Here is a 15755-nt window from a genome sequence, read left to right on the forward strand (position 1 = left end):
AATAATTACTTCTGTCTATGCCATACTCAAGCTTCTATTAAGATAAATTATAGCGGATGTAGTTGTTTTACAAGGCTTTTGTAGTAGTTATTTTGCTAGGTTGCATTTCCATCAATACTATGAAAGCGAACGAAAATTATTATCCATTGTTTTCAATGTATTTGCCTGTCATACATTAATCTTTAACCATTGTGAAGACTAATTTAGTTCGATATATATATTTTTGAAGATAAAATTTTTTTTAGTGAATTATCAAGCGTAGATCGATGATATTTGCTAATGGCAATGTCGAAACAATTAATAAGGTTCGCATTGACAAACTACTGATTGATTAAACTTTTCTCAATATTTAACCTTCGAATATCGATAAAATAACTGAGTGACACATATAATCTTAGAAGTTATTATTATAGATATATTTTTAAATTAGAAATTATAGTAAATATGAGTAACAGTTAGTTTTAGTAATAATATTATGATATCAAGCAATGCTAAATCTTTCGAATAATGAATTACCATAATGCATACTGATGCAAAACCATGTTATTGCGTAAGATTATTAAATTATTAGTAATACTACGTCAACATACATTCTAAAAAACAGTTATAAATGCAGTAAAAAATATCTATTTATTCCACCCATATTCATTTTTTATTTTCCATTCATAATCTTTAACTTCTTTATTCTTCAGATTCATAATATATTACATTCTTATCATTTTTAACAAATATTGTAATGTAAAGTTTCATACGCAATATGTATCTACTACTATCTTATAATACACATATTTACAGATTATTCTCAGGAATTTTACAATAGTTAATTTGTAACAAGTGAGAATAATTTTTTTGAATAATTGAAATTGGTAAGACTAACTTATTGATTGTAATGTATTGTCTAGTTAGAATAAATGTTACTAATACAAATTATTGATTCGTTCCTATTTTTATTATTGCAAGCAAGTTTACAACTGTAAATGTTCGAACAATAATTGTATATATTTTTTAATAAGTACTTTTTTTTCATTAGACTTGCACTTATCACTTAAGCAAGCATGCAAATAACTTCTGTTCAAAGCAATCTCTGTTCAAAACAATCAAAGCAATTGTTTTATAATTATGTAAAAACAATTTAAGGAGAGTACGTTACTAATTTGCGATAAACGAAGGTACGATAAATTATTATAAATTATATTTTTACTCTATTTTTAATAATTTTGTTCTTTACAAATAAAATGAAAATAGATAAATATTAATTTATATATATATTGTGAAATGATTCATTTCTAAAACTTAAATACAATAATGGAATATTATATACATTTAACATAGTTAATAAAATAACATAGTTACAGATACTCTTCACTTATATTAAACCAATGACGTTATTCTTACGACAATTAGAATTTAGTTAAAATTAGTTTATCTATGGCTCAATAACTATTTTCCAAAGGTAAATTAATCTAAACAAGACAATGCCTCCAGCGACATATTTTCCTCAAAAAAAAGCCAGCTTTCATTTGATTTTTTAATAATATATTAAATGAAAATCTAATTTTATATTTATTAACAAATTTAATAATAAAACTTATTTATAACTCACTACAATTGTCTATTAGCTATTACAGACTTTAAATGGCATTTTTATATTATGGAGATTAATCATTTGAAATGCTACGTTTTAGCCATTATTATTGTTAACGGGTCCATGTAATCACGGAACATAGAGACAAAAAATGTATTCTACTCTATAAATAGTAAACTACTATAATTTACAAAATTATAAATTATAAATTCTAATTTACATAGGTTTAAAATATTAATTAATTTCTACTATTATATTGCACATATTCCATCAATGCAATAAAATATATATTTAAAAGAACAGACGGTTAAATGAAAATGATTTCTTTCCGTTCGTACTAATAATGTTTAAATTTATAAAATATAATAATATAATAATGAAGTAGTACTTTCATAATATGATAAAATGAGTTGTTAACCTTCGATTATACAAAAATTTTTGTAATTTTTTGAGTGAAAAATTTTTTAATGAATTTTTCTTACTCCTAGAGTGCAAAGGAAGACCAAAGAAAATATTATCTAAAAATCCAATTAAATGCATGAAAAATCTACATAAATAATCTGAGGTATTTTATTATTTTTTTTTTATTTTTTTTTTTTTATTATTTTTTTTTTTTTTCAGTGAACATGGTGATATTAATATATTATGCATGAAATGCAATGATTCGGTGCTTGAGTTCCAATATCCTTTTATATATCTAACAGAATAACAAGTAGCTAAGGGTTATGGACATCTCGTATGAGAGCTCGAAGAAGCCTTACAAAAACCATCGACTGTTCTTATCTCGTACCACATAGCAGTCTATTATGCAAATCTAAAAAACGAAATTTCAAGCAGAGCCGAAGCTACAGTTAACACAAAAACTTTCCATACGAACAGTTTTTTCAAATGTAAATTATTCAAATAAATTCAAGAAATTTCAAAAATATTGTAATATTAGATATGCGAGAAATTATTTTAGATATCTAAATATATATATATATATATATATGAACAATTATCGTTCAAGATTATTTCAGAAGAGTAAAATTTTTTTATGAACTTTTGAAAAAGGGTGATTAAGATTGCCATATAATTATGATAGTAAATATAATTATAAATATAACTAAATGAAAATTCGAGGATAATAATATATTTTATATATAGCAAATAACATATAATAATAATCTAATAATTAATCTTTTATTTTATTATTATTTTCATTTAATATTTTATCTAATATATATGTATTGTTTACTTATTGTACAATAATATAAAAAGGTACAATTTTATATGTTATATTTCTATTAAATATAAGTTATATTAATGAAAAATTAATGCAAAATTTAACACTTGTTTGTATAAATTTACCACAATAAATCATGAATAATCAAATCATAAAAAAAGATTATTAATATATTTTATTCATAACAATTGCCATATTTAATTTCATTATTTATTAAACAACAATTATTAAATTTAATTACATAATGTAATAATGTTTTTTCATAATGTAATCACTATTAGTATATTTAATAGTTTAAGAAATAACGATATAATTTATGTTTATAGTTAGATATTATGAAAAAGTTATTACTATTTATGAAGTATTTATATTACTAATAAATCAAAATTTCACGTATAAAAAATAAAATATGCAAAATCTTTTCCACTTTAAATAAAAATATAATTATAAGTTTTAATTAACAATTTGCTCTCTTATTAAATAGAAGTTATGATCAGTGAGAAGTTGACAAATTGGATGAAAGTTTTGTATTACTTTCGGATCGCTTTTCCTTGCTTTCATCGTTATTATTCAATTTGAACAAAAAATTCTAGTTATTAATCTGTAAAATGTTTTCATCGCAAATTATAGCTAATTAGATATTTATTTGAATTAAATCGTAATTGTATTAAAAATGACAAAATTCTTAAAATTAAAAATATAAATGCAATAGGTAATTTTGATTGAAATAATGTTAATAGAAATATTTTAATTGTTAAGTAATTATTAAGCATAGAGTGATTTTTTTTTTTTTCGTGTAAATCAATTGGTAATACTAATTTTTAAGAAATTTCTATAATAGATATTTTACAAAAGTGTTTAATTTAACATTTAATTTTCAAATGCTTATATGGCGAGTATATTTATTAAGAATTTGAAAAATTTTCACTCTAATTCTATATAAATTTATGCTTAATAATTTATGTCTAAGTCAGTAACAATTCAGTAACTTAACATTCTATTAAATTTATGTCAAATATTAAAAATGTCTATTATAACTCTAAGATTATAAGCTGTTATAAATGATAAATAATAATATGAAAATTATGTGAGTAGAAATGATGTTTTTTTTTTGTTAAATCTTTTTCTTAATTGTGTGTTTTTTTTTTAAAAGCTACTCTACTGTAAGATTACATGCTTAATGTATCGTTGAAATATTTTATTGATTTTTATGCATTTTATTTTATCGAATGCGCTTAGATAATATTAACATTAATAAAATAAGCATTAAAATTAAATTAAATAATTTTTTTCAAATTATTTTCACCAATCAAAGTCATATGAAAGACGGTAAATAGAATTTTTGTCAAATAAGAAACCAAATTTTTGTTTACATATTCATTTATCTTACGAGAAATAAAAGCTTTTTCTTACTTAATGAAAATAATTTTATATGCTATTAGAATTATTTGCATATAAAAATTACAAAGCTGCTCTAATTTCCTTACTATCACATTCGTATTTATTTATAAGAAACAGACGAATAGTTGATTTTTTGTTTTTGTTGGATAAATTCCCTTTTAATGCATTAATTATAATTTATATATTTAACATGCAATTTGAATATTATAAGTTCAATTAAATAATTATTTTAATATATTTGTGAAACAACAATAACAAGTTTTAATTTGTAATTAAAGAAAAATTCGTTTATTTAATTAAAAGAATATATTCATTTTAGTTGGCAAAGAGTAAAGTATCGCGTTATAGCTGACTTTTTAAAATAATTCTGATGAAAAGCATTGTAAATAAAATATTGTATAGTAGTCATATATATAGTAGTTATTTGATATTGTATAGTGATATTTTTTATAGTGCAACATAATCCATAGAGTTTGTCCATAATAACATTATACAATAATTACATTAATTATTAATTATACTATATGTTAACGATTATATATTAACAACGTATACGAATATTTCTTAATTTGACTATTATTTTTAATAAATCGCTTTTATTATAAATAATGATATCACTGTCATCGGTGCTAATTTCAATTTCATAAAACAGAAATGAGCAATGTCTTAATATATATGAAAAAAATATATATAATTAAGTATATTATGAATAGATTATTTGAAAGGCTATTTAAGGAAGAGATATTTTTTTTAGTAAAAATTTCATAATAAATAATCATTAACATATGACAAATTATTAAATTAAGAGGTATGCAGTTTTTATTTTGTATTAATTAGTGTTATTAAGTATTTTGATTACAAAGATTTATATGAACTACGTGGGCAGTTAAAATGTGAAGTAAAACGAAATATTATTAGTATTAGTAATAAATATTATTATCTATTAGTAAGGTAATCAATAAATGGAGGATTTTAACAATAATAAAGATAAGAAATATTATATTGAATTTGACCTTAGGGAAATAGAGTACGAACAAGTATTTCAAGTATTTTGGCACACTAGTGAAGTATTGAATAATTTATTGACAATGACTGTAGACTTCGTAATATCAAGTCGTAATAACTTCTTTTATGGGGATTTCGAAGGTCCAGCAACTTTCGGATGATCTCTTGAATTTGTAGAGGCCCATATGAATATTAATCTTTTACCATAAATTGTGGTGTCCCTTTTGACTTCTTTCTTGTCTTTGGCCTTTCACTGACCAACAGGGTGGTAATCCTTACTTACTTTCTCAACATTTCTTAACTGAGTTTCAACATGGGATTTTAAAATTTATTAGAAGAGAGAAGGATTCAACCATTAAAAGTTTGTTAAACGACGTTGTTCAATTATCTTAAAGTCAACATGTTAACTACTTTAAGCAAAGTTTCAGCAAACTTATAAGATGATATTAGTATTTACTAACGACTATGGCGCTAATTTTATACATATGATTTCATTATCATGAAAAACTTCAAATACATTTCAAGATTAGCAATTTCGTCAATTCAAAATACTATATATAAATTATTAGAATATTGAACTTCAAGATTAATCTGATACTTGGTAATATGTGTATTAGTAATCAAATTTTGAATTAAATATTCATTATCTGACCTAAAGCTAACGATACTAGGAAATGTGGTTATTAAAATTTCAAATAAATATATACTGCGATATTAAAATAGATAGTAAAATGAATTTATTAGTTGTGTTTCTATTTATTTTTAAATTTTCAAATGAATATATTATATTTTTATATATTTTGGCGCATACGCTACTATTAAAAATATATCTTCTAAAATTATGAGACATTATGATTTCTGCAGAGTGAATCATATTATCCGCAATATTATATTTATATCGGAAATATTGTTCGAATTTTCCTATTCAAATATAAATTTATTATGAAAATGTTGGAAGTATATATATATATTTGGATAATCAGTATTTATTGCTGTATAAAATAATTTTTAATAAAAATATATTATAATCGATGTGTTTAGTAATATGAATTGTAAGTTAAAATTTTATTTATTTTGTCCAAAATTATTGAATAAAGTAAGAGAAATAATATTGCACTTTATTTTCAAGGAATTGAAAATGACCTAGAAATTGTTGGACAAACTTTAAATTGAAAAAACTTATGCCCTTATACATGAATATGTATATTTATTTGGTTATATTGCCATCATATGACGTAGTATTTGGAGTCCTTGATTTGAAAAACAAATTTTAAGATTTATCTTTGGACAATTAATTTTCTTTTGATTGTTTGTTGTTGAAATACATTATGACTGTACGTGACACAAAATTAACGCGAAACTTACAATTTTAAGGCTTAAAATCATTTAAGTTTAAAATATTTTATATATATATATATATATATGTAGATATAACTGAAAATGTAATAAATGTAATAAACCAATGTTATAAACATTATTATTTTTAAAAGTTAAAAGACTTTTGAAGAACGCTTGTTAAAAATTTCTTTTATGCGGATAAATAAAGAAGAGTGATTGCTATATTTTAAAAAAAATTATAATTATATATAAATTTATAAAAAATTTTAAATTCTCAGTATTTATAAATGTTATAAATAATATAGTTTTATTTAAAAACATTAATAATTGATTGGGTATAGAGTCGGAGTGTATCGTGTAATGTTGTTAAAAATATTCATTGTATAAAAATAAGATTTTGTAATTATATATGTAAGTTTTTGTTAATTATCTATTTTCAACTTTAAATTTCAAAAATTAAATATCAAACACCGGAAGATATTATATATATATGTACTTATATCGCTTTTAAATTAAGCATAATACATTTGAAAATATATTAAAAATATATTCAATATTTATATAATATTATACTTGTTTAATATAATTTTAACATACAAATTATCATTTCTAAAGCAATTACTTGAAAAAGGTATCTCTACTTTGTCAATTCTTCTCTTAAACATCTTTTCCAATTGTAGCAATGATATATATTGTATATATATGGTATAACATGAATTTAATCTTTATAGAGCAATATAGAGAATGAAATATACAGACATAAAAGAAGAAGCTGCGAATATGAGTCGCAAAGGAAGATTACAAAAGATAAAATTTTTCGATAAAGTGCGTCATTGTCACAGAAATTAGGTAGGTTATGAAAGTTTATCAAATCTATAAAATTCTAAATACGTATCGACATATTATAAAATTTTGTTTGTTATTGAAATTTGCCAATATTATTTTACAAAATTAAGATTTGTCAAAAATCACATTAAACTTTATAAGGAATGTTATGAGAATGTTTCTAGAATTGCTTGAAATTGGAAATACAATTTATGGACAAAGTGAATTATAATTAATAGCTTTAGATTTTTATAATATTTTATTTGCGCATCTTTTCCCTTTTATTCAATTTTTGGAATATTTTCATCCATAAAATAATGCTATTTCTAATGGCTAATATTAATTATGATTCAATATATGTATGTCACTAATAGAATTACGTGGAATTGTTCTAGACATGGAAATAGTCAAAAAATAATCCTCAAGATAGAATTTTATTATAATTATTTGCATTTATTTACAATGTAAATAATACTATTATTTATTTCATATTGTTATTTAGTATTATTTAGAAATAATAATGTAGAAATTACTTTGAAATAAGACACTAAAATATTTTATTATTTGAAAAAAAATCCAAGAAATGAAAAAATCCAAGAAAAACTATAAAAGATATCTTCGTTACCTTATGAAAAGAAATTTTTGGCACGCGTAGCCGGAATTTTTTAAATAAGCGCGAGCAATAGTCTGTTGGATGGTGGGTGGTTGGAAAAGAGAGTGAGTGAGTGAGAGAGAGAGAGAGAGAGAGAGAGAGAGAGAGATAAATGAAAAATGTTAAGGGACACGGGTTTAGCGGGAAAACGAGTTATGTTCTACATTAGTATTCATAAACATTACAGATATTCCAAGCAAAATTGAGTTTTAGCCGCGCCGAGAGATTTGTCGTAGTGATTGGACGAGATGCTTGTCAGACGATAAAAATTGCCAGCAGCTTATCAAGTCACTCATTAAAGTAGATGCCGTTTTGTAAGAGGATAATTGCAACTAGAAAAGGAGCAAATTTGTAGCTGCCTGTCTTGTGTTTTTACTGAGTTTGTAGTGTGTTTGTAGTGTGCGTTGATTGAGTACTGCGATGTCTTTCTTCTCATTCGCGTATTCATTAATTGTATTAGAGTTGGATGTTGGATGCATCTGAGTGATGGCGTATGTAAATTGGCTCCAATTAAAATTATCTTATTGGAATTTATAAAAGTGGAAAAAGTAATGCATGGTTAAAGAATTAAGTATTCTCACCGTTGCAATATAGTCACACTATATATTTCAATATATTTATATTGCATTTGAACGATATTAATTGCTTGTTATCTTCAACTTATAATACTATATTACTTATAATATTATTTTGTAGGATAATGAGAATTTTATTTGTCTTTTATTTTGTAATGATTAAGTTCATATGTGTATATATGTTAAAAATACAGGGAATAATACGATTTCTTTATATTATTCCTTATTCTATGTATATATAACCACACACACACACACACACATATATATATATATATATATATAAGAATTGAATGTCTATATATTATTTTACTATATTACATAAATAACCTAATATATTGTTGGATAGTACGTTCGGGAACAGACATCAATAAAGTATTATAGGTATTACCATTTTCAGTTTGCATACCAAATGATGAAATTCCGTTGGCCTGAGAAAATATTGATAAGTTGCTGACAAGTTATGACAAATAATAAGATAATTCAGTAACAAATTTATTACTTAATCGAAGAAGTTCAATTTTTATTATTTGTAAAAATATTTATAAAGTAAGGCCGTGTCTGCATATTATATTCTAAAACTATTTCGGGTAACATAGAATATGTACTAATTAATAAATTATGTAGATATTTTATAAGATAACGAAATATTTTCTTATTATAATATTAACAGTAGCTATTGTTATTTAAATGTAAGTAATACGTTATATAATAGTTTTATATATCCTATTTGTCTGAAAGAATAAGAATATTATATTAGAATATCATGTTTTAATGAAGTATATATATATATATAATAATTGAATAATAATGTGAAAACGCAAATTAATGTGAAGTCAAATAATATATTATAATTATTTACAACGTAGTAGTATATAATAATCAAGTTCTAGCTATATATTTCAAACGTAAAAGAGAAATTATTTCCGTATTCTTAATATTCCAGATTTGTATATATTAATTTTTAAATCAGTTCACAACAAATTAAACTGTACTAATACTTTAAATTCCAAAAAAATACGTTGCACTTAAGAAAATCGTTATTCTTGAAACATATATATTGCATCATACTACATATATATTAGTTGCGATATATTTTTGTTATAATAACTATCAAGAACCATGATTTAATATCATATTTATTTAAATCTCCATTCCTAATTTTCCACCTTTTGTGACTTATATATATATATATATATATATATCTATGTATGTGTATGTATGTGCACATTATGATTTATATCTATTACTTGTGCTTTATGTGTGACCCGATTTTAAGCGTCGATATTTCATTGTAAAATTTAGGATAGACATAAATACAGTGAGACAAAATGAAAAAAAAAATAGAGTACGTAAGAGCAAACGAGAGGGGATGTTTATATTATTGTTGTTGATTTGATAAGAGAATCTTGAATACGATGTTCAAATAATAATGATTAATTTATATTTATTATGTATATAGTCTTATAACTTATAATAATTGTCTGAAATAAATCATTATTAAATTATTTATCTTTTTAGTTAATTAATTTTTACTTGAAATACATATTTAATTATTCGAATGTAACGGTAAATATTTCATCAAATAATAAATAATTGGTGACGCATAATTAACATTCAATTATTTTCATTCAATAAAATGCAAGGAATACATAAATATAGATTATTTTTATTATTATTAATTATTAATTATTAGTTACTTGATATTAAATTCAAATAATTGCTTAAAATTAAAAACATATTTAATTTAGACTTTTCATTTCATAATATCAAAAGAAAAATGAAAACTATTTTTATACATATTAAATTTATAAATGTTTTTTAAATAGTTTGTTTAGTTGGGGAAAATTCTTCTATTTTTTGAACATTTCTAAGAATCTTATAAATTATTGGTATGAGTGAAAAATTTTCATATATTTCAAAATAACGTAGATTGTCAGGAAAGTTTAAAATCCGTAAAGTTAGAAAATTTTTTACAATTTTCGTTGAACTAACAAATAGATATTAAATTTATATTTACAATCAAAATGGAAATATTATTAGTAATTTTTTTTATAAATATTTTGAAGACAGTGTATAAAAGAAAAGATTGATCTTTTTTCAAAATATAAGAGAAATGTTTAATACAGAATTTAAATCGATTAAAAATAAAAAAAAATACACCATAATACAGAAGTGAAAATTAATAAAATATTGAGTTAATAATTTTTCTTATGTTTTGCAGGTTTTAAGAAATTTTATGCTGTTTACATAATTTATTAGAAAACTCGTAAAATATCTAAATGAAAAATATTATCATTTGAACTGCATTAAATCTAACAAGAAGGCCTTTCTATTGCAGTTTTTCTAACAAATTTCTACGTTATGATAAAGTATTGTAACTATCGTAAGCAGAAATGAAATTCTTTAATCTCAGGCAGAATATAGAAAATAATGTTTCATTCAGTTCTTTAATATAATTGTTTGTCTGATTAATTTATATTTATAAAGTTAATGTTAAGCGAAATTTTTAATTGTTTTTGTAATACTAAATTGCGTAGATATGAAAAACGAAATGTTTATTTTTATAGTGCTTCGAGTAAATAAGAAACACCATCCCTCGATGAAAGGCTAGAAAGTGGTCATTAGGACTGTTGTGAGAAAAAATAGAAAGTAGATGAGGATCGGTTGATTGACATATTTTCTCTCAAGATTACTACTGGTCATTGAAAATAATTTTTGAATTGCAAAACTCAAAATTTTTATTATATATATAAATGTTATAAAATTAACATTTAAAGCATACATAAATTATAATTTACTTTGATGTTATACCGCACATTTCTATTTTAAGACTACTGTATTCAAATTTAATTGACTACTTATAAAAGCCTTGCCATATTGAATTTATAATAATAATATTTCTTATAAATTTATGTTTTTATTTAATGCATTAGAATTTCTAAAGATATTTCTATGAAACTGCAAAAAAGAAAATAAAGAAAAAAAAATTTTAAATCTTTCATAATCATAAGAGATTATTACGCTATTTTTTTAATTAATGAATATTGTTTCGGAAAATATTTAATCTTTTCTTACAATGTTTAATTTTACTTAAATATGAATGCTATTATGAAATTAATTATAATAAAATTAATTTAGAGTATATAAATTTTGGGATTTTTTAATAAAATTTCTCGTTAAGAAATATTTCATTATATCTTATCAAAGCCAGCGTATATATATTCAATAATAAATTGGATTATTACGATTTTTAATAATTTAATTGACATATTGCTTTAAGATGATCAAGAAATATCAACCTAAAATTGATCGTAATTTTGCATTTATTCATTAATTTATAATATAATAAGAAAATTAAGAATTTTTAATAATCAGCACTAACTCAATTGATTTGAAACGATTGCGTTTTAACACATATTTTTAATTGGATTTGCTTTTCAATGTTGGAAATAAAATTAATAAGATATAACCCTAAATTTTGTTTAAATTTTAAAATCAATTTAAAACATCATATTGTAATAAACTAAATGAATGTTTAAAATTGTATTGTATGCAGTATATATAAGCCCAAACTTCCATTAATATCATCATTCATCACATATAACAAGGTCAAACTTTTAAACTTTACAAATATTTTTAATAAAATATATTCTTTAATTTGGAAATGTATTTCAAAATATTTCCGGTAGAATTTAAATAAATTTATCATTATGAAAGTAGATTGGTAAAACGAGCTTTTATTATTAATACCGATTAATACGTATGAATTAATGAAAGAAATTCAATTATAAATGCATCTGTAATTATTGCAAAGTTATTGATACGTTTAATAATGAAAATAATGTGTTATTAAATTAATCATAAATATTTAGAATAAAAACGGTGCATTAAATATATTTGTCTAAAGTAAAACTTTCAACAATACGATGGTTTTTATTTACTGTACTGTTTACGAAATACATAACCGTGACATCCAAAGTAACTTTTATATAAAGATAATATTTAGACTTTTGATAAATGTGGTATAATAAATTACCGAATTCGTATCACAAAAAGTTTGAATCGCTACATAAAGTTTCTTTAAAGAATCCAGCGTAAATAACTAGATACTTGAATTGGTACTTTGAAATCGTGATAAATGTCATAAAAACTTGTATTCCTTGTTGTAATATTTTAACTATCATTGTCAAGTGTAAAACTTATGCTTAGTAAGTTGAAAAGTGGATAGGAAAGATTTATGAAAATTAACGATAGATTACATTTGTTCGAATATTATACAGAATCTTAAATTTTTGAAAGTATTTACTAAATACAAAATACGAATATGCAATGTTTATGGTAGAAAATAATCATGCTGCACACAACAATAAAACACTGTTATATAGGCATACTAAATGGCAAGTGTTAATGTTTCAATAAACATTCAGCTACGTTCATTATCATTCACACGTACGATGTCATGAGAATAATAGGAATTATTATTAATGTAAAACTATTTAATTGCTTAATTGAAACAAGTTTATTCTTTTAAACATTTAAGTTTGATTGCATTTATTGGGGCTTTCGGGTCTAGAAAAAAAAAAAAAAAAAAAAAAAAAACAGAAGAAAAACATGAAAATCAATCTGTAAAACAACGATTACTCAATAAGTTCGAGCCTACGAAAATTATAGTAGAAACTCTCTAGAAAAAAAGTAGAAAATTGTAATGTAAAATTACAAATATTATTAAGTGAATGAGATGCATAGCAATGAAAATTGATGGGACGTTCTGATTAATGTTAAATTGGGCTTGCAATTTAAAGTATTTAAGGATCCCGTTAAAAAGCTCCGGTTGGCTTAAGACTGTCACGTTATCGGAGCGATTCATCGCTATCCGGTCCAGGATGACGATCGGTAATCCTCCAGAAACGATAAGATCCTGGGGTAGAGAAAAAGACGCTTGGTGGTATACCTTTCGTGAGTGATCATACGCGGTGTGAAGCTGTTCTCAGGTGTGGTCCGGCGGGTCGTGTGCCCGATAGCTGGTGGACATCATCGGGCCTCGCCGGTGTTCGTCCTCGCCAGCCGTCAGACAGAGGGCGCAGGCTTTGTTGCCGCAGCGGCCCTCGTGATCGCCCCAGAGCGTCCGGACTACTGATATTGACAGTCGGCGCAGTCGCTCCTCCCCTTCGCTGCTGTCCAGCTCGCTTCGCGTCATTTTTCCTTATTTATCGTGGCTCGAGCAACTTCACTGAACGCGATTACGCGATCGCGTCGTGGCCTTCACGCTATTTCGCGGGCGAATTTCAATTCCGGGTCTCGGCGACTGTAGGGCGGTCGTTGGAACGAGCGGGGAAAGCACATTTTTTACTTGTCCGCAAGTCATATGTTATGCGCTGGTTTTTCGCTGGGGGCAAGAATTGTTTCAGCCTACGATTTACCTGTTCTCAAAAATTTTTAAGCTCATCTTAACGTCATTCGTACCAATTGACAAATTTTCATATCAAACAAACGGTCTAATGACATTAATAATGTTAGCCCATTTTCTCCACTCTTTCACATAATTTAATTTAATTCTACAAATAATATACATATAACACATTGACGATTATTTATTGACGACACTTCAACCATTGTCAATCTATCTGAGATAGTATAATTTATAATATAATTTCTAATAGATTAAGGAAGCTTCGTTAAAGCATTAATGATTATAATGTTTCTATCTGATTATTTTAATTATTTTAACATTCTAACAACTTTTTGTTAAAATTTTTTAAACTTTTAACTTTCAAAATATGGTTATATATAAATGTATTGTGGTATATGAATACGATGTGATTATAAATAAATACCATATGGTTTAGAGAGATTAAATATTACAAAGAATACATAGTTTCAGTGAAAAATAAATTTAAAAGGCTTTAAATACGTTTCGTTTTTCGTATAAAAGCAAAAAGATAATTACTTAAAAACAAAAATTTATTTACCAAAAATGCAGAGTATAGAAAAATTTATTACATTTATTCATTAGATAACTTAAATAGAGAATTTTTATTATTTCATAAAACGGTTGTTTTTAATTACTATCTACGTAAATTTTCATTTCATGAAGAAATATCTAATCTTATTTTTTAAGAATTTTTAATAGATTTTCGGTTCACAAGCGCTTAGTGAAGATTAATTATTCAAGTAAAACATTAGTATTTATAATTATATATAATGCCGAAGTTAATAATATCTTAATCATTTAATTTAAAACACTAATTTAAGTTTTGTAGTATATACATTGGATAAGTAGAATGATAAAAGTATTGTCATCTTTAATTAGTATAATAATTAATAAGTCCGTATTAATAATCTCCTTTGGTATTATTATTTGAACTCAAAATTTATGAAGATATTTATTTAACCAATATACGTTACCAACATGCGTAATATCATTCATAAAAATCTAATAAATTAATTTTATATCAGAAGTTAATTTGCAGATTATTACAATTATTAAAATTACGAAGTATGATTATAGTTTTATGTACTGTATGTTATACAATTTTACATAGAAGTTGTTATGAATTTGATACTTATTTGGAAAATGTGTTTTTCAATATTAAGAAAGCTATTATAAACTATGAAATATTTGTCAAATTAAACCGTAAATAACTCATTCTATTGTATAAATTAGAATACATTGCATGTTTATATTCTAATAATTTGGAAGTAATATTCTACATATTTATTATATATTTCAGATATTTATTCCTTATATGACTTTCTTCAACAAAATATTGTTATTTAGTATAATGGCTTATATCTATTCAACTAAAGAAACAAGGAGAAATAATTATAAATCTCGTAAAAGTTCCTAAGTTAGGCTATAGCAGTATTATTTAACTTAACGAACAAACTGTAAGCTTGACATTGTAAAACTTTTAGTTGAAAACTTGTGTTTATTAAATATGCATTAATTTTGCAAAGCTGTGTACTAGAAAATTTTATTAATTTATTTATTATTTGTTACATAATATACATATATATATATATATATATATATATATATATATATATATATAATTAAATTAAATATTTTTAACGTATATCTTAAATATATATGCATAAAATGCATTTCAAATTTAATTTTTTTTTTTTTTTTTTTTTTTTTTTTTT

General features: G+C 23.3%; 1 protein-coding gene across 1 annotated transcript in view; it reads right to left on the reverse strand.

The window, feature by feature from the left end:
* SK (small conductance calcium-activated potassium channel) overlaps nucleotides 1-15755 on the reverse strand; it is a 155577-nt gene that overhangs the window by 35526 nt on the left and 104296 nt on the right. The gene's annotated exons all lie outside the window — the stretch shown is intronic.

Source organism: Ceratosolen solmsi, unplaced genomic scaffold (assembly GCF_000503995.2).
Source record: "Ceratosolen solmsi marchali unplaced genomic scaffold, CerSol_1.0 scaffold6, whole genome shotgun sequence".
Taxonomy (NCBI): Eukaryota; Metazoa; Arthropoda; class Insecta; order Hymenoptera; family Agaonidae; genus Ceratosolen; species Ceratosolen solmsi.